Genomic DNA, 19,607 nt, shown 5'->3' with positions numbered 1-19,607 from the left:
AGCTGACTGTGGCTCAAATCATGAACTCCTTATTGCCAAATGCAGACTGAAATTGAAGAAAGTAGGGAAAACCACTAGACCATTCAGATATGACCTAAATCAAATCCCTTATATAGTGGAAGTGAGAAATAGATTTAAGGGACTAGATCTGATAGATAGAGTGCCTGATGAACTCTGGACGGAGGTTCATGACATTGTACAGGAGACAGGGACCAAGACCATCCCCATGGAAAAGAAATGCAAAAAAATAAAATGGCTGTCTGAGGAGGCCTTACAAATAGCTGTGAAAAGAAGAGAAGCGAAACGCAAAGGAGGAAGGAAAGATATAAGCATCTGAATGCAGAGTTCCAAAGAATAGCAAGGAGAGATAAGAAAGCCTTCCTCAGCAATCAATGCAAAGAAATAGAGGAAAACAACAGAATAGGAAAAACAAGAGCTCTTTTCAAGAAAATTAGAGATATCAAGGGAATATTTCATGCAAAGATGGGCTCGATAAAGGACAGAAATGTATGGACCTAACAGAAGCATAAGTAGAGTCCAAACATCCTGTCAATGAAGAAATATTTTATGGACTTCCCTGGTGGTTCAGTGGTTAAAGAATCTACCTACCAATTCAGGGAACACAGGTTCGATATCTGGTCTGGGAAGATTCAACATGTCGTGGCAAATAAGACAGCATCACAACTACTGAACCTGTGTGCCCTAGAACTTGTGCTCTGCAACAGGAGAAGCCGGTGCAACGAGAAGCCTGCTTGCCGCAACCAGAGAAAGCCCAATAAATAAATATTTTGCAATTCATGAAATAGCTGAAGAGCAACACTGAAAAAAACCGTCAACTACAAACAGATGCACAACATGAGAGTTGCAAGTTGAGCTTTATTTGGGGCAAAATGAGGATTGAAGCCCAGGAGAGAGCACTTCGGAGAGCTCTGAAAAACTACTCCAAAGTTAGAGGTAGCAGGAAAGATCCATGTATATGATTTCGGTGAAGTAGGAGTTCACGCAATCATGTGCTTACATTACAAAAGATTTTCTGCTAGTCACAAGGAGCTGATGTCACCATGAAAGGATTTAGTGCTTTTCTAGATATGAGGAGATGCAAGGATTGGGATCATGAAATCAGTTCCTGAAAATATCTAACTATCCAAAGACCTGTTACACCAGTTTTCCTGGAGCACAGAATGTCTCATTCTCTACCCTAAACTCCCTTTAGGGCATGTCTAAGGTCAACAGCTGCAGCAACACAGGATTCCATCTCCACAGAGAATTCCATCTCCACGTGGAATTCTACCTCCACGGATGGCAAATGCCCTTGGCGAGCACCAATTTGTAGTTGACAGAAAAAGACTGGGTTAATAGTTAATTTGAATATGAGTAATAGTGTAGAGGGCTTCCCAGGTGGCGCTAGTGAAAGGTTCAACCCTTGGGTCAGGATGATCCCCTGGAGGAGGGCAAGGCAACCCACTCCGGTATTCTTGCCTGGAGAATTCCACGAACAGAGGAGCCTAGCAGGCTGCAGTGACTTAGCGCAGCTCAACACATTGCCTCTTTAGTGTTCATTAAGCCCTTATTTTGGTCACATTTTGTCTCTGTTTTTGTGCTTCAGAACCTTAGAGAAATAAGTTAAAATAATTATTTAAAAATTGTAAAAGGACTTGTAAGGAAGGCATAACAATAGCTGTTGTGGCTGCACCCTTGTTTCACATCCCGTCCAGTGTGTTCCAGAAGTCATATAAGTTCCTAAGAACACTTGAAGTGAGATAGAATACATATTGAACACCGTCCCTTTTATTCCTACCAGTTCGAGGCAGTTCTCTAAACAGAGGGTTATGCAGAGGATTGTCAAAAGAGAAGCTTCCCAGAGACACTGATCTGCCTTAAAAGAAGCTATCTTCTACCTTCTTATCTGTTGGACTGAAAGTCTCTGAAGGGATGAGACCCGTGTCTTTCCCTGTTTATATATCTTTACTTTTTCCTTGGTCACTAAAACTTCCTGACATCTAAATTAATATGAGGGAACGAAAGGTTCCGAAGAAGTAAAACTTCCTTTTCTTCATTTGAAAGTTTTATAGAAATCCTCATAATTCAGAGCTATGACTTAATATTTTCCTTTTGTCTTTATTAGGGAAGGAAGTAGCAACATTAACAGTACAAGGGAAGAAGAGAACGTAGGTCGATTTGGAAAACTCAGACCTACTAATGAATCTCCTGGAGCCTCAGTTTCATCATTGGTCAAAGGGGATGTTAATAATATTCACTCTGTCATCCTTGGAGGTTTACTATGGAGGTTAAATAATAATCCTAAGTGGGAATATATTTAGTGCTCTACAGAAATATGAAAATATAAGGGGTTATGTTCTAACTGTGGATCTCTGTCTAGCAGTGAAGAAGGTCAGGTCATGAACGACTTATAGATCATTTTTAGGGAGTTTTTATTCTTGATAACGTACCAGTTTACTAATGAATTTGCAGAGAACGCTCTGAGTCCATGCGGCAATGTGATAAAAACTAGCTTATTTCTTATTCAGTCGTATTTACATGACTGACAGAATCTAAGGCAACCAAAAGTTGCTGTCTGTTGTGCTTTAAAATGATGATCCTGCCAGGAAGGCAGCAACAGCTGGATGAACCATAGAAATGGGAGCAAATGCACCTTTTGTCCTGTCCAAGCCGTCCCTGCACTTGTGACACTTTGGCTCCAAAATGTCCTATTGTCCCCAAACATGCTGCCTTTGTGTTCTTAGTTTTGAGTGTTAAACTAGAAAGGCTGGAAGCAAGACAAACAACATTGGGTCAGCTGAAATAAAAATCTCATGGTTTTGGAGAAGATTTACTCCGTAATGGTAAATTCTTAGCGCTCACTTAAAAAAAAGATCCTGAATACATCTTTTAAATCCTAGTGCTTCTCAACTGATATAAAAATTAAGTATTCATCCAAATAAAATATTTTAAAAAGAAAAAAAAATTAAGTATTCAAATTTAATTTATTAGTGATTTGATGTTTAACTTTAAAGATTTAGTAAGTTACTAGCATGTTAATAATAAGATTTCATTTCTTTTATGGATGATTGAGATATAAACCTATAATTTCTAAAAATAATATTATATTTCACTTTATAAGGAAACAAAAATATGACCTACAAGAAACTTTGCAAGTTCCTTTCCTAATCTGCGTCCTTTGTTTTCTCATTATAATGTGTTGGCAGCAGGGTCACTCCTCTGCATTATCTAGGAAACAACAGATTTGAATGACAGAATTTTCTGAAACAGCAGTTCTACCCAGAAGGGACAATCCCATTAAAAGGGTTGTCCAGGCAAAGTTACTGTTCACTGAAATACAAGTTAGTCAATAAGAAGTCTTCTCCTTTCAGCTGTCGTAGAGTTCTCCCAATACTTCTCAGTGGTGACTTTATTTAAATAAGCTCATCTCCCCAGAACTCAGAGAAGGAGGAAGGGGGAACACTGATTTAAACTATTTAATGAAGCAAGTATTTCTCCTACTACGTAACATGACATAGCATAAATGAACAAATTTTATTTGATTTAAAGTTTATCTGTACATGGCTTGTCTTTTCCAGTTATAACTGATACCTGTTTTTCTTTTTCTTTTTTTTTTTTTAATGAGGTTCTAATATACTGTTCTAACTTATCTAGTTCTGAGAAGAGGATTTTAGATCAGAGGTCCAAGAATGTTCTTCATTCCCCATATTTCCTCAATTTCCCTACTTCCATGTTGCCCCATCAAAAAAAAACTTGCAAATTCACAAAATAGGGAAAACTGAAACTTGGAATAATCAACTAGGTGTAAGAAAAGCATTTTTAAGTTCATGAAAAATACTCATGAAAGAGATAAAATGTAATCATCCTAAGGTGTTCAATACAATTGGCAAAGTTACTTTTCCTACCTAAATTTTTCATCTGCACGATGTTGCTTTCATCAAAGAAGTATTTTAGAATATGTGAAAAGGCTTTTAAATTTGTTGGTCTATTTTGCATTCTGATGATGATGATTATAATATAGGTTAGAGATTATAATATCAGAAAAGTTGGAATGATGATTATAATATTGAGTATGATGACTCAATATTGAGTATATGAAATACTCCATTGATGCTTCCATTGAGAGGTTAAGGGATTAAATTCCAGTCACCACAGTCCTAGCTGACTTGATTTCATAGACTTTATTGGCTGCATATTCCTCCCCACCCTCCACCTCACTTCCCCATTCCTCTTGTGGATCTCCTTCATCTCCCAAAATAAACGGCTTGACCTCAACATTTTGTCTCAGAGTCTACTTCTGCGACATTCCTAAAAAGATATTGTCATTGCTTAAAATATATTTGTACTTTCCACCGAATCATGGAAATCACCTACATAGAAGGAAACTCCAAAAAGTGTACAATGGAAAGCAGGAGGAGTTTGGAGCAAGAAATGTCTGAATTAAAGTGATTTTAGTAGTTCTGTGACTTTATGCAGTCCTCTCTAAACCTCGGTGTCCTCATCAGTGAGTCGTTGCAGCATAACATTTGTCCAGCTTTCTTTACTGGGTCTTCTCAAAGATCTAATCAGATAATACACATAAAAAGATAGATATTCATACAAAGACTATTATTGTTGTAATTAATTCAGGAAAACTTCAAAACACCAGTTGAAATTGGAATAAGTGAGGAAGAAGGCAATTCAGGTCGGAGAAGGCAATGGCAAGCCACTCCAGTACTCTTGCCTAGAAAATCCCATGGACAGAGGAGCCTGGTGGGCTACAGTCCATGGGGTCGTCGGACACAACTGAGCGACTTCACTTTCACTTTTCACTTCCTCACACTGGAGAAGGAAATAGTAACCCACTCCAGTGTTCTTGCTTGGAGAATCCCAGGGATGGTGGAGCCTGGTGGGCTGCCGTCTATGGGGTCACACAGAGTCGAACACGACTGAAGTGACTTAGCAGCAGCAGCAGGCAATTGGTTATGGGATAGTGCTAATTAGACCAGCAAGAATTAAAGAATTTGCTTGCAGAATCAGAAAAATAATGTATAGTACCTTACAGACTGGGCAATTTCTTCCCTGCCCAGTCTGAAGAGAAGGATTCTATGTGATAGATCATGGATGCCATTCTATGCTGTAGAAGAGGTACACAGAAGAAGAGAGATATTAGTGAGATTACACTGGAAATTGCCTAGAAGACAGGGAGCAGAGAGGCAAGGGAACCTTGCAGAGCAGCATAATTTCCTGGCTTTTCTTCTTTAATCTTACCACTCTTTCACATCTCATACATCTCCTGGTAGTGGCTAAGCTTGAGGGCCTTACCCTTGCAGTCAATCTTCCTGGACCCTGGCAGAAGTAGACGTGATTCATCCAAAGCTCTCACTGCACAATCTGTAGGATTTCCAATGCTTTCCCCAAGCTTTCTGGGAATTCTGGGAGATTGTGCTCTCTAGTGACCAACCTGGCTCTAAACTCCTCTTTCTATAGAATTGACTCAGTTATAAATTGTCTTTCTTTTCCATGCATAATGCCCTTGTTTTGTATCTTGTTGATCTAGAGCTTAGGTTTTCTTCCTTGATTTACGCACACTGAGGTTACGCTCCCCTAAGATGTCTCCAGCCAGTGAGTGCACAGTGAGGCTATTAGAGTGAGGCATTCTTGCTTGACACAGGACTTCTCCACAGAGTCTCATGGAACTTTGCCCAAGGATTCTCCTGCTGACCTGGTCAAGACTTTTCATAACTTTGCTGCAGTTGAAAGCTCATGCTACAAATTATTTCTTCTGGTCTGCTCTCACAGGTTTTGTATCTTCATCACAATCCGAAGGCTCTCTTTGACTACTTTGCCCCTCTCCCTCTTATCCTTCACATCTTTCTTCCCAGTAAATCTATTACATATATAATTTTACCTGCTTCTTGGAACCTGAACTAAGATACTTCCTAGAAAGAATTAAGAATTATGATACCAACATTTAAGATCATTTTTTCTTCATTCTGCTACACCTAGTTTCTAGGAATAATCCTAGAATCTCTTTGCTGATGTTGGCTCATGAACCCCCTCCAGAATTTCCTGGGTGAAATCTGAAACTACCTGCCATGTGCTGAAGGCAGCGAGAGACTGAAGATAAGGGTCGACCACTCTTGATTGGTAGGTGGCAGGTTCAATCAGCAACTGTGCATACAGGCTCAGTCGGTCCGACTCTTTGTGACCCTATGAACTGTAGCCTGCTAGGCTCCTCTGTCCATGGGATTTTCCAGGCAAGAATACTGGAGTGGGTTACCATTGCCTTCTCCAGGGGATATTCCCGACCTAAGGATCAAACTTGCATCATCTACTTCTCTCACCTTGGCAATCATATTCTGTACTACTAGTGCCACCCTGGGAAACCCTCAGTAAACAAGGGAACTTACTTACCAGGCCTGCCTTGAGTCACTAAGAGATGAGTTGATCTCTGCACCCACCCTCCAAATCTTAAAATTATCTACAGACATGTTAACTCGTTCAGTCACAGACCTGACTATCAACACCACATTTTTGTAAGGCTGTGTCCTTGGGCAGCTGCTAGGATGGGGAAGGCAATCAGAATACATATTCCAAGGACAGGAAAGTGGGTAAGGAGCATCTAATTGTCCAGGTCCACCAGTCAGGTCAAACTGGCAGTCACATATCGATAACCTCCTCCAACAGCTGGTGATATTTGGCTATCATGGCATATATATTTGTACATAACAGATTTCATTTGTCCATGATAACCAGATTAAACCTGGTCTAAGGTCCAAACACCAAAGTCGAGTAATAGCGAATCTTCAGAGCTTATTCCTCTCTCTGAAGCCAAATTAGCAGCTCTGTCTGTGCTCACTTCAGAAGTCATTTCTCTGTCCATTGAAAAGCTAGCAGTGGTTCTAGAGGCTCTACTCTGTTGGTGCCCTGCTATTAAAACTTTGCTAGAATCCTTAGGCCAAGGCTCTCAATGCCTACTCCATGTGGACAACCCAGAAGTCCTTCCCATAAACAACCCATAAACTTAGTCTTCTGAACCTTACAAACATTCAATTCTTCTCCCAGTTTTTAGGAATATATCCATCTTCTAAAAAAAGATTATTTTCCTCTTCTACTTTTGAAGTACTTATCCTTCATTTTCTTCCATTTTCAATCTCCTTAAGTGAGAGTTGCTCAGTCATGTCCGAATCTTTGTGACCCCATGGTTAGTAGCCTGCCGGGCTCTTCTGCCCATTAAATTCTCCAGGCCACAGTACTGGAGTGAGTGGCTGTTTCCTTCTCCAAGGGATCTTCCCAACCCAGGTATCAAACCCAGGTCTCCTGCATTTCAGGTGGATTCTTTACCATCCAAGCCACCAGGGAAGCCGTCAACCTTTAAAAACAAAGATCCATGTAGTTTTCCTCAAGGATAAAACCCATCAATGACACAAAGGCTTGGTTATCCACTGGGACCAGAGGATGCTGGTGTTACTGACCCTCCTGAGTCAGTCCCCAACAAGGGTCCTTCTGCCCAGTATTGCTTGAGACAGCTTGTATCAGAAGCAAAGGAAAAGCATTATTCCTTGATCAGAGTGGAGAGGTGGGAGTTCTCTCTCTCTGGAGCACAGGCTTTCCCCCTAAGCTATGGGCATAGCTGCCTTATTGGATCTCTACCATGGGGAGGAAAAATGGGCGGGGCTAAGTTCTCAGCACAGGCACAGCTGTGCTGTTCCAATGCCAGAGCAAAGTGTCTCCTCACCTGGCCAGTGGTGTCCATCTTGAATTACAGGACCATGAACAGCTCTGCTTTTGCACACCATCTGCCAAGCTGAGGTGTTGGGTGCAGCCATTTTGTATTTTAAATTCTGGGCTGAGAATTCAAGTAAATTCAAATTCTAAGTACCGGTGAGGCTTCTGCACGCAGCACCCTATGAGCAAACGAAACTAGACTAAGGATGAAGGAAAAAGAACAGGTTAGATTTTTAGATTCGATTCTAGGTTAGATTCTATTTTTATTCCCTGGGAATTGTTAATGGGCTTTGTGAAAGACAAATCCCCTCTCTGTGTTGCCCCTCATTCTTAAGGAGCACTGAGGGGCTCAGGTCTGGATTCTGTTACTATTAATACTTCTGGCTGAGTAGATGTTGTTAGGAACCCCAGGCAGAAGGGCAGAGCTTCTCCGCCAGCTGCCTTTAGACCTGTTTGATTGTCCCCAGGCTTCAGCCCTAACTGTTTGTATCCCTGAGTGACCACCATTTGTTTAACCTTTCGGAGACAAGGGACTCTAGACAACTTAAGATACATGGCCTGAATATTAGCAAGAGAATAATGGTCACACATCAAATTTTTCCTAAAATAGAAGTCTCTAGGTCTTTTTCCTGAAGGCAAGTGTGCCCTGTTGTTGAGGCTTACTGCCAGGACTGAATCTCTTCTTGTCACACATTTTATTGTGTTTCAGAAGAGAAACTTCAGGTTAAAGGAAAATTCACGTGAGTGGTCAAGCAAGTCCATTGCCCCAGGTTGTCTCTCTGAAGGTTGGGGCTTGGAGACCCTCTTCACTCGAGTGTGATGTACCCAAGGAGTGATCCTTGCAACTTCAGGATAGAAAGGCTGCTAAGGATCACCAAGGGTCTGTTCTACTTAGGAGTGAGCTGGTTTTTCAAGCTGATAGTTTTCCAAGGTTTTAGGTTCACTCAGTCTCCTGGCTGGAAGGAGTGGAGGGCCAGGTCATGGGTACAGCACCAGGTGCAACAGCTGGTCGCCATATTCAGTGAGGGATTTCATGGTTTCTTCTACCTGGAGGACGTACTTGAACTGTTTCATTTCAAGGGGGTTCAGTTCAGCTCAGTTCAGTTCAGTCACTCAGTCGTGTCTAACTCTTTCAACCCCATGGACTGCAGCACGCCAGGCTTCCCTGTCCATCGCCAACTCCCAGAGCTTGCTCAAACTCATGTCCATTGAGTTGGTGATACCATCCAACCATCTCATCCTCTGTCATCCCCTTCTCCTCCTGCCTTCAATCTTTCCCAGCATTAGGATCTTTTCTGATGAGTCAATTCTTCACATCAGGTGGCCAAAATATTGGAGGAGCTTCAGCTTTTAGCATCAGTCCTTCCAATGAGTATTCAGGACTGATCTCCTTTAGGATGGACTTCCTAAAAGTCCTTTAGGAAGGACTTTTTGGATCTCTTTGCAGTCTAAGAGATTCTCAAGAGTCTTCTCCAACATGACAATTCAAAATCATCAATTCTTCGGTGCTCAGCTTTCTTTATGGCCCAAGGAGGTTAAGATATTCCTTTTTTGGGGCTTACGGAATGGGTCTATCATACATCAGTTCAAACGCATTTAACTTTAACTTATCCTTTGAGGCTAACCGCATGCAGAAAAAGGGTTAGCAACGTAATCTAGTTTTCTTGAGTTTTCTGATGTAGCTTGGCTAAGGCCCATTTCAAGATCTGATTCAGTTCAGTCGCTCAGTCATGACCGACTCTGCGACCCCATGAATCACAGCACGCCAGGCCTCCCTGTCCATCACCAACTCCCTGAGTTCACTCAAACTCGTGTCCATCGAGTCGGTGATGCCATCCAGCCATCTCACTCTCTGTCATCCCCTTCTCCTCCCGCCCCCAATCCTTCCCAGCATCAGAGTCTTTTCCAGTGAGTCAACTCATCACATGAGGTGGCCAAAGTATTGGAGTTTCAGCTTTAGCATCAGTCCTTCCAATGAACACCCAGGATTGATTTCCCCCAGAATGGACTGGTTGGATCTCCTTGCAGTCCAAGGGACTCTCAAGAGTCTTCTCCAGCACCACAGTTCAAAAGCATCAATTCTTCGGCGATCAGCCTTCTTCACAGTCCAACTCTCACATCCATACATGACCATGGGAAAAACCATAGCCTTGAGTAGACGGACCTTGGTTGGCAAAGTAATGTCTCTGCTTTTTAATATACTGTCTAGGTTGGTCATAACTTTCCTTCCAAGGAGTAAGCGTCTTTTAATTTCATGGCTGCAATCAGCATCCGCAGTGATTTTGGAACCCAAAAAAATAAAGTCTGACACTGTTTCCACTGTTTCCCCATCTATTTGCCATGAAGTGATGGGACCAGATGCCATGATCTTTGTTTTCTGAACGTTGAGCTTCAAGCCAACGTTTTCACTCTCCTCTTTCACTTTGATCTCTCCAATTTCCCCAGTGGATGATTGGGGTTTCAAGGCTGAGAGCAAGGTCCATTTTATCCCCAGGGTACCTGTTATCCCCTCATCACTTGAGACACAAATGCTGGATTATTATCACTTTGTCAGGATCCTAGGAGTCCAAACCTGGCAATTATTTCTTTTAGCCTTAGCCACTTCAGCTGCTATTTCAGTTCTAGCAGGAAAGGCTTCTACCCACCCAGAATATATGACTGCTAGCACCACCTGAAATTGCCTAGTACTCTCAGCAGGACAATAAAATCAATCTGCCAATCTTCCCCGGATATGTTCCCCTGGTCTGAATGGGCCTTTTTGGGCCTCTGAGAGGTCTGGTGTTCATTGTGCATATGGGCATGTCTCAACTATCCTACTGATGATACTTTTCATGTCAGGAGTTACCATAGCATCAACTAATCAATTATATAGGGCTTATCTCCTCAAGAAATATTTATCAAGAAATACCTAGAGTAACAGGCAAATATGGCCTCCAAGTACAGAATGAAGCAGGGCAAAGGCTAATAGAGTTTTGCCAAGAGAACACACTGGTCATAGCAAACACCCTCTTCCAACAACACAAGAGAGGACTCTACACATGGACATCACCAGATGGTCAATACCGAAATTAGACAGATTATATTCTTTGCAATCAAAGTTGAAGTTCTATACAGTCAGCAAAAACAAGACCAGTTGCTGACTGTGGCTCAGATCTTGAGCTCCTTATTGCCAAATTCAGACTTAAATTGAAGAAAGTAGGGAAAACCACTAGACCATTCAGGTATGACCTAAATCAAATCCCTTACAATTATACAGTAGAAGTGACAAATAGATTCAAGGGATTAGATCTGATAGAGTGCCTGAAGAACTATGGATGGAGGTTCGTGACATGGTACAGGAGGCAGGGATTAAGACCATCTCCAAGAAAAATCGCTGCAGATGGTGACTGCAGCCATACATTTAAAAGGCACTTACTCCTTGGAGGAAAAGTTATGACCAACCTAGACAGCATATTAAAAAGTGGAGACATTACTTTGCCAAAAAAGGTCTGTCTAGTCAAAGCTATGGTTTTTCCAGTAGTCATGTATGGATGTGAGAGTTGGACTATACAGAAAGCTGAGCGCCAAAGAATTGATGGTTTTAAACTGTGGTGTTGGAGAAGACTCTTTAGAGTCCCTTGGACTGCAACGAGATTCAACCAGTCCATCCTAAAGGAAATCAGTCCTGAATATTCGTTGGAAGGACTGATGCTGAAGCTGAAACCCCAATACTTTGGCCACCTGATGGGAAGAACTGACTTGTTTGAAAAGACCCTGATGCTGGCAAAGATTGAAGGTGGGAGGAGAAGGGGATGACAGATGAGATGGTTATGGTTGGATGGCATCACCAACTCAATGGACATGAGTTTGAGTAAACTCCGGGAGTTGGTGATTGACAGGGAGGCCTGGCGTGCTGCGGTCCATAGGGTTGTAAAGAGTCTGATATGACTGAGCAACTGAACTGAACTATCTCCTATGGTGAATTACTTAATGAGCTTCCCTGATGGCTTAAACATCTGCAGTTTGGGGAATGAAGAATTGCCCATGTTTATTAACTATCCACTGAGGGCCTCCTAGATCTCTATTGGAGTCCCATTTGGGGGTTTGTGTATTCTGGAGAATAATTGGTTGGGTGTGAGGAGAAGTTGTTAAGTTACTGGTTTTAAGGTTGTGTCCTTCTGGCAACTGTGTTCAGCTTGTTTCCCTGTATTCCCTCTGTATCCCTCATTTGGTGACCCCTACTACGAGTCACTGCCACATTTTTTGGAGGCTGTACTGCTAAGAGCTATACGAAAACATATTATGTTTTGTTTTGGTGGTTTTATTTTTGTTTGTATTTTATTTGGCTGTGGTGGGTCTTAGTTTCAGCATGTGGGATCCTTAACTGTGACATGCAAGGTCTTTTTTTTTTTAGTTACAGCATGTGAACACTTAGTTGCAGTATGTGAACTCAGTTGCAGCATGTTCAGAATCTACTTCCCTGACCAGGGATCCAACCCGGGCCCCCTGCATTGGGAGCACAGAGTCTCAGCCACTGGACCACAGGGAAGTTCCCTAAGAGCTTCAATATGTTCAAGCCATGTTTCACCTGTTTATTCTTCGCAGTCAACATACCTCTTCCCTCCCAAGTAGCCCTGTGTACATGTAGGATGGCATATTCATACCAGGAATCTGTGCAAACATTTTAAGATCTTCCCTGACTTCCAAGATTTGGTTGAGGGCTATCAGTTCCATCTTTTGGGAAGAAGTCCCTGAGGGTAGATTTCTTGCTTCAGAGACTTGAGTCTGAGTCACTATGTGTCCCACTAGGCTTTTCCCCTCTCCCATCTGTGAATCATTTCTCTTCCGTGTTTGGGAGAGGCTCACTTCCTAGGTGAGTTCAGTTCAGTAGCTCAGTCGTGTCTGACTATTTACGATGCCATGGACTACAGCAGCCCGGCCTCCTGTTATATCACCAAATCCCAGAGTTTACTCAAACTCATGTCCATCGAGTCGGTGATGCCATCCAACCATCTAATCATCTGTTAACCCCTTCTCCTCACGCTTTCAATCTCCCAGCATCAGAGTCTTTTCAAACAAGTCAGTTCTTCCCATCAGGTGGCCAAAGTATGGGGTTTCAGCTTCAGCATCAGTCCTTCCAACGAATATTCAGGACTGATTTCCTTTAGGATGGACTGGTTGAATCTCGTTGCAGTCCAAGGGACTCTAAAGAGTCTTCTCCAACACCACAGTTTAAAACCATCAATTCTTTGGCGCTCAGCTTTCTGTATAGTCCAACTCTCACATCCATACATGACTACTGGAAAAACCATAGCTTTGACTAGACAGAACTTTGTTGGCAAAGTAATGTCTCCACTTTTTAATATGCTGTCTAGGTTGGTCATAACTTTTCCTCCAAGAAGCAAGCACCTTTTAAATTCATGACTGCAGTCACCATCTGCAGTGATTTTGGAGCCCAAGAAAATAAAGTCTGTCACTGTTTCCATTGTTTCCCATCTATTTAGTGATGGGACCAGATGCCATGATCTTAGTTTACTGAATGTTGAGTTTTAAGCCAACTTATTCACTCTCCTCTTTCACTTTCATCAAGAGGTTCTTTAGTTCTTCACTTTCTGCCATAAGGATGGTGTCATCTGCATATCTGAGGTTATATATAGTTCTCCCAGCAATCTTGATTCCAGCTTGTGCTTCATCCAGTCCAGCATTTCTCGTGATGTACTCTGCATGTAAGTTAAATAGACAAGGTGACAATATACAGCCTTGTGTTCCTTTCCCTATTTGGAACCAGTCTGTTGTTCCATGTCCAGTTCTAACTGTTGCTTCCTGACCTGCATACAGATTTCTCAAGAGGCAGGTCAGGTAGTCTGCTATTCCCATCTCTTTCAGAATTTTCCACAGTTTCTTGTGGTCCACACAGTCAAAGGCTTTGGCATAGTCAATAGAGCAGAAATAAATGTTTTTCTGAAACTCTCTTGCTTTTTCGATGATCCAACGGATGTTGGCAGTTTGAACTCTGGTTCCCCTGCCTCTTCTAAATCCAGCTTGAACATCTGGAAGTTCACGGTTCACATGCTGTTGAAGCTTGGCTTGGAGAATTTTGAGCATTACTTTACAGGCATGTGAGATGAGTGCAATTGTGCGGTAGTTTGAGCATTCTTTGGCATTGCCTTTCTTTGGAATGGGAATGAAGATTGACCTTTTCCAGTCCTGTGGCCACTGCTGAGTTTTCCAAATTTGCTGGCATATTGAGTGCAGCACTTTCACAGCATCATCTTTCAAGATTTGAAATAGCTCAACTGGAATTCCATCACCTCCACTAGCTGTGTTCGTAGTGATGCTTTCTAAGGTCCACTTGACTTCACATTCCAAGATATCTGGCTCTAGGTCAGTGATCACGCCATCGTGATTATCTTGGTCGTGAAGATCTTTTTTGTACAGTTCTTCTGTGTATTCTTGCCACCTCTTCTTAATATCTTCTGCTTCTGTTAGGTCCATACCATTTCTGTCCTTTTTCGAGCCCACCTTTGCATGAAATGTTCCCTTGGAATCTCTAATTTTCTTGAAGAGAAAATTTCCTATTCTGTTGTTTTCCTCTATTTCTTTGCATTGATCACTGAGGAAGGCTTTCTTATCTCTCCTTACTATTCTTTGGAACTCTGCATTCAGATGCTTATATCTTTCCTTTTCTCCTTTGCTTTTTGCTTCTCTTCTTTTCACAGCTATTTGTAAGGCCTGCTCAGACAGCCATTTTGCTTTTTTGCATTTCTTTCCCATGGGGATGGTCTTGGTCCCTGTCTCCTGTACAATGTCACGAACCTCCATCCAGAGTAAAAGTCTTGTGTGGTGTCAATATAGTGATTAGCTGACCAAATGTTGACTGTTCAGCCTTTTTAGCAGGGCTGCAGTGGCTGCTACTGCCCATAGTCAAGAAACCAACCCCTTAGTGTTATGTTAGAAACAATTGTGTCAGACTTTTTCAGACTCCATGAACTGTAGCCTGTCAGGATCCTTTGTCCACGGAACTCTCTAGGCAAGAATACTAAGTGGGTTGCCATTCCCATGTGAGCCATCAGGGAAGCCCTTAGCAGTTTCAGCTAATTATTTAGAGAAATAAGCAACCACCCAGGCAAGGGGTCTCAGTTTTTGAGCTAATATCCCAGGGGTGATACCCCTTCTCTTCTGAATGTAAGAGGCTCTTACCTTCCTTTGATCCTGAATGTAAAGATCAAAGGATTTAGCTAGCTCTGGAAAGGTCAGGACAGGGGTCTAAAGATTGCTTTTTCAATTCTTGAAAAGCCTCATTCCATTCTGAATTCCATTCAAAAGGATCGTCATCCTTTCCTTTCAACTTATACCATAGAGACCTAGCTACTAGACCATACGTAGTTAGGGATCCAGATGCCCAGCCATCCCCAGGAAACCCCTAAGCTATCTTCCCATTTTAGGAGGAGTGAGGCTGCAAATGGCTTCTTCCCTCTCCTGGGGTTGACTTCTCTAACCTTCTGTGAGAATGAAGTCTAGATAGGTCACCCTAGTATGAGATATTTGGGCCTTTTTCGTGGACATTTTATATTGTTTATCAGGTAGGTGTTTTAGTGTAGTGACTGTATTTTTGTCAGAGACCTCCTTAGTAGGACTGGTGATCAGAATGTCATCTACAACTGGAAAAGGACTCTCTCTTCCAGATGTAGATTTTCTGTATCTTTAGCAAAATTCCCCCAAAATGGCAGGGGAAGTTTTGAACTCTTGGGGTAAAACTATCTAGCCGTATTGCTTTTATTGTGAGTTTGGGTCCTGCCACACAAAAGCAACAATTTCTTGTGACTCTGGAGCTAATAGAATGCAGAAGAAAGTGACATCTTTTAAATCTAACACAGAATGCTAGGTTCTGGTAGACAATAGAATGGCCAGCAGGGTTTAGAGATTAGGGGCTCCTAGCTTCATATCCCCGGGACTTCTTTGACTGCTGTGAGGTCCTGTATCATCTGGTATTCCCATTAGATTTTCTCACAGGGAGAATGGGGTGTTAAAGACTGAGTGGCATGGTCTAGTAAGGCCCTGGTCAATCAGGCTCTGTTTAACTGGGGCAGTGCCCAACAAGATCTCCTGAGAGAAAGGGTACTGTTTTCTACTGGGCCATGTGTGTCCAGGTTTCACTTTTTATTTTATTTCCCTGGTGGCTCCTACAATGAAGGAGACCCAGGTTCGATCCCTGGGTTGGGAAGATCCTCTGGAGAAGGAAATGGCAACCCACTCCTGTACTCTTGCCTGGAAAATCCCATGGACTGAGGAGCATGGCAGGGTACAGTCCATGGGGTCACAAAGAGTCGGACATGACTGAGCAACTTTACTTTCACTCTCACTATGACTATGCTGGATCTTTGTTGCTGTGCAGTCTTTTCTCTAGTTGCCATGAGCAGGGGCTACTCTCTAGTTACAGTGGGAGGGCTTCTCACTGCGGTGGGTTCAGTTGTGTGGAGCATGGGCTTTAGGGTGTTTGGGCTTCAGTAGTTAGGGCACATGGAATCAGTAGTTGCAGCTCCCAGGCTCTAGAGCACAGGTTCGATAGTTGTGGCACATGGGTTTAGCTGCTCCACAGCAAGTAGGATCTTCCCAGATCAGGGATCAAACCCATGCCTCCTGCATTGGCAGGTGGATTCTTTACCACTGAGCCAACAGGGAAACCTATGTCCAGATTTTAGATGGCTCTTACAGCTTGTCCCACCTGTCCCTGGGCTCAGATATTGGGATTTATTTTGGGGAGATCAACGCACACTGTCCAAGGAGGTTTGTCCTTAGCCATTAACATGATCATCTTGTGCCCTTTGTCTAAGGGGACACTGATCTCCGATTTATTTCCCGTTAGGTGGATAGTACCCCTCATCTATATAGGATATGTTGTCCTACCCTGGGTATAGGGCTTTTGGTCAGGAAGGAATGGTTGAGAGTGTGTTCATTCAATTTACATTCTAATGGCTCTATAAATGTCACTTTCCTGCCTTCCCTGACACACTCATGAGTCTATAATTCTTGTTACTGCGTTTGCCTCATTTGGTGTTGAAAATTGGGTAAGTGGCAACTCTAGTGTCAACTAAGAATTTGACAGGCTTTCCCTTATGTCCAATATCAGTCAGGGCTCCTTGGGTATCAATTGGACTGACATTTTAGGAGCCTTCTGGCCCTGTTACTCATCTATTTGGACCATCTGTCTTCAAGGGTGGTAACTGGGATCTGCTCTTTCCATCCCCCTTCAGGGCAGTGAAGGTATCTTCTCTTCCAGTGTCCTTCTTGCTTACATATGGTGAAATGATTGGGTCCTAGTATCTTGGTTTGCTATCCCACGTGGATGCTGGGAATCACTCACCCATGAGTCTCTGTGGGCAGTTAGTAGATTCCCTTGCCAACTGGTTGACATTGGAGGGCAACATCTGGTAAACAGGTTGGCCATTGGGCCTTTTATTATGATTTTTCCTCCTCTATATGTTGGTCATTAAACACTGGTAGGCACCCTTGACCAGGCAGGAGATAGGTATCTGGGTCTAGTTCCAGTTTCTGAGTTTATGCCTAATGTCAGGAGCACTTCGGTAAATGAAGGGTTGCATTCCCTTCTGATGACTCAAGGTCAGTGCTAGTGTAAATTTGGAGGCATTCCCTGAAGCTGTAGGAATGCTAAACATCTTTCTGTTGGCTTCTATCTTATTCCAATTGACAGGTTTCTCTCCTGCTGCCTTGATTCTCTTTCAGTTCAGTTCAGTCCAATCGCTCAGTCGTGTCCAACTCTTTGCGACCCCATGAATCACAGCACGCCAGGCCTTCCTGTCCATCACCAACTCCCGGAGTTCACTCAAACTCCTGTCCATCGAATCAGTGATGCCATCCAGCCATCTCATTCTCGGTCGTCCCCTTCTCCTCCCGCCCCCAACCCTTCCCAGCATCAGAGTCTTTTCCAGTGAGTCAACTCGTCGCATGAGGTGGCCAAAGTATTGCAGTTTCAGCTTTAGCATCAGTCCTTCCAATGAACACCCAGGACTGATCTCCTTTAGAATGGACTGGTTGGATCTCCTTGCAGTTCAAAGGACTCTCAAGAGTCTTCTCCAGCACCACAGTTCAAAAGCATCAGTTCTTCAGCGATCAGCTTTCTTCACAGTCCAACTCTCACATCCATACATGACCACTGGAAAAACCATAGCCTTGACTAGATGGACCTTGGTTGGCAAAATAATGTCTCTGCTTTTTAATATACTATCAAGGTTGGTCATAACTTTCCTTACAAGGAGTAAGCGTCTTTTAATTTCATGGCTGCAATCAGCATCCGCAGTGATTTTGGAGCCCCAAAAAATAAAGTCTGACACTGTTTCCACTGTTTTCCCATCTATTTCCCATGAAGTGATGGGACCAGACGCCATGATCTTTGTTTTCTGAATGTTGAGCTTCAAGCCAACCTTTTCACTCTCCTCTTTCACTTTCCTCAAGAGGCTTTTGAGTTCCTCTTCACTTTCTGCCATAAGGGTGGTGTCATCTGCATATCTGAGGTTATTGATATTTCTCCCAGCAATCTTGATTCCGGGAAGCTTGTGCTTCTTCCAGCCCAGCGTTCCTCATGATGTACTCTGCATATAAGTTAAATAAGCAGGGTGACAATATACAACCTTGATGGACTCCTTTTCTTAATTGGAACCAGTCTGTTGTTCCATGTACAGTTCTGACTGTTGCTTCCCGACCTGCATACAGGTTCCTCAAGAGGTAGGTCAGGTGGTCTGGTATTCCAATCTCTTTGAGCTATTTCAAATCTTGAAAGATGATGCTGTGAAAGTGCTGCACTCAATATGCCAGCAAATTTGGAAACTCAGCAGTGGCCACAGGACTGGAAAAGGTCAGTCTTCATTCTAATCCCAAAGAAAGACAATGCCAAAGAATGCTCAAACTACCGCACAATTGCACTCATCTCACACGCTAGTAAAGTCATGCCAAAATTCTCCAAGCCAGGCTTCAGCAATATGTAAACCGTGAACTCCCAGATGTTCAAGCAGATTTTAGAAAAGGCAGAGGCACCAGAGATCAAATTGCCAACATCCGCTGGATCATGGAGAAAGCAAGAGAGTTCCAGAAAAACATCTATTTCTGCTTCATTGATTCTCTTTAGGATGATATTTTTATAATGAGTCAGCCTCTGTCTTCCCACCCCTTCCCATGGTCCTGGTAATCCCAAGTGGGTTTGTAATCTGGGACCACTTGATTCTTTGTTCTGAAAATAGCATGACCTGCATTGTTTCTGTTCTCTCTCTGCTTCCTCCCAGGCTTTTAACTTTTCTTCCCCTGTTAAAAGTACATTGAGAAGGCTCTGGATGTCAGCCCAGGTTGGGTCATAGGTCTGATAGATTACCCTTATTCAGGAACCCCTCTGGATCTTGTCTCTACCTCTTACCATGATTTTTCCAGTTATATAGATCAGAAATGAAAATGGGGGACTTCTCTGGCAGTCCAGTGGTTAAGACTCCACGTTTCCACTGCAGGGGACACAGGTTCAATTCCTAGTCAGTGGGGGTGGAATGGGGTGGGGTGAGGGGTGGTGGGAGAAGAAGTGCAAAGGAGACGTGAAAACGTAGATGAGCCCTCCTTCTCCACCAGGAATCTGCCTTAAAGGGAATACTTTTCCTGGAGGGTTGTTGGATTACCACATCTGTTTTGAAGCTCATGTTCTGAAATAAGGCCGTAAAAAACAGACACAGGGAATTTCATCCCGTTTCTTTCGTCTCTGGCATAGCACGTCCAATCGTAAAATGATATTTTAATTTAGAGATTTAGAAACCCATTGACTGGCCGATTTTCCCAGTCTCCCACCTGGCACTGAGGCTAGACTGTATTACATAGGAAGATTAAATGTTTTGCTCTTCACTCACCCAAAGAGTTTCTGTTAG

The sequence above is a fragment of the Moschus berezovskii genome, chromosome 7, assembly GCF_049115385.1.
Source record: "Moschus berezovskii isolate FMDL1 chromosome 7, NW_MosBer_1.0, whole genome shotgun sequence".
Taxonomy (NCBI): domain Eukaryota; kingdom Metazoa; phylum Chordata; class Mammalia; order Artiodactyla; family Moschidae; genus Moschus; species Moschus berezovskii.
The sequence above is the reverse complement of the archived record's forward strand: the minus strand, read 5'-3'. Positions refer to the sequence as shown.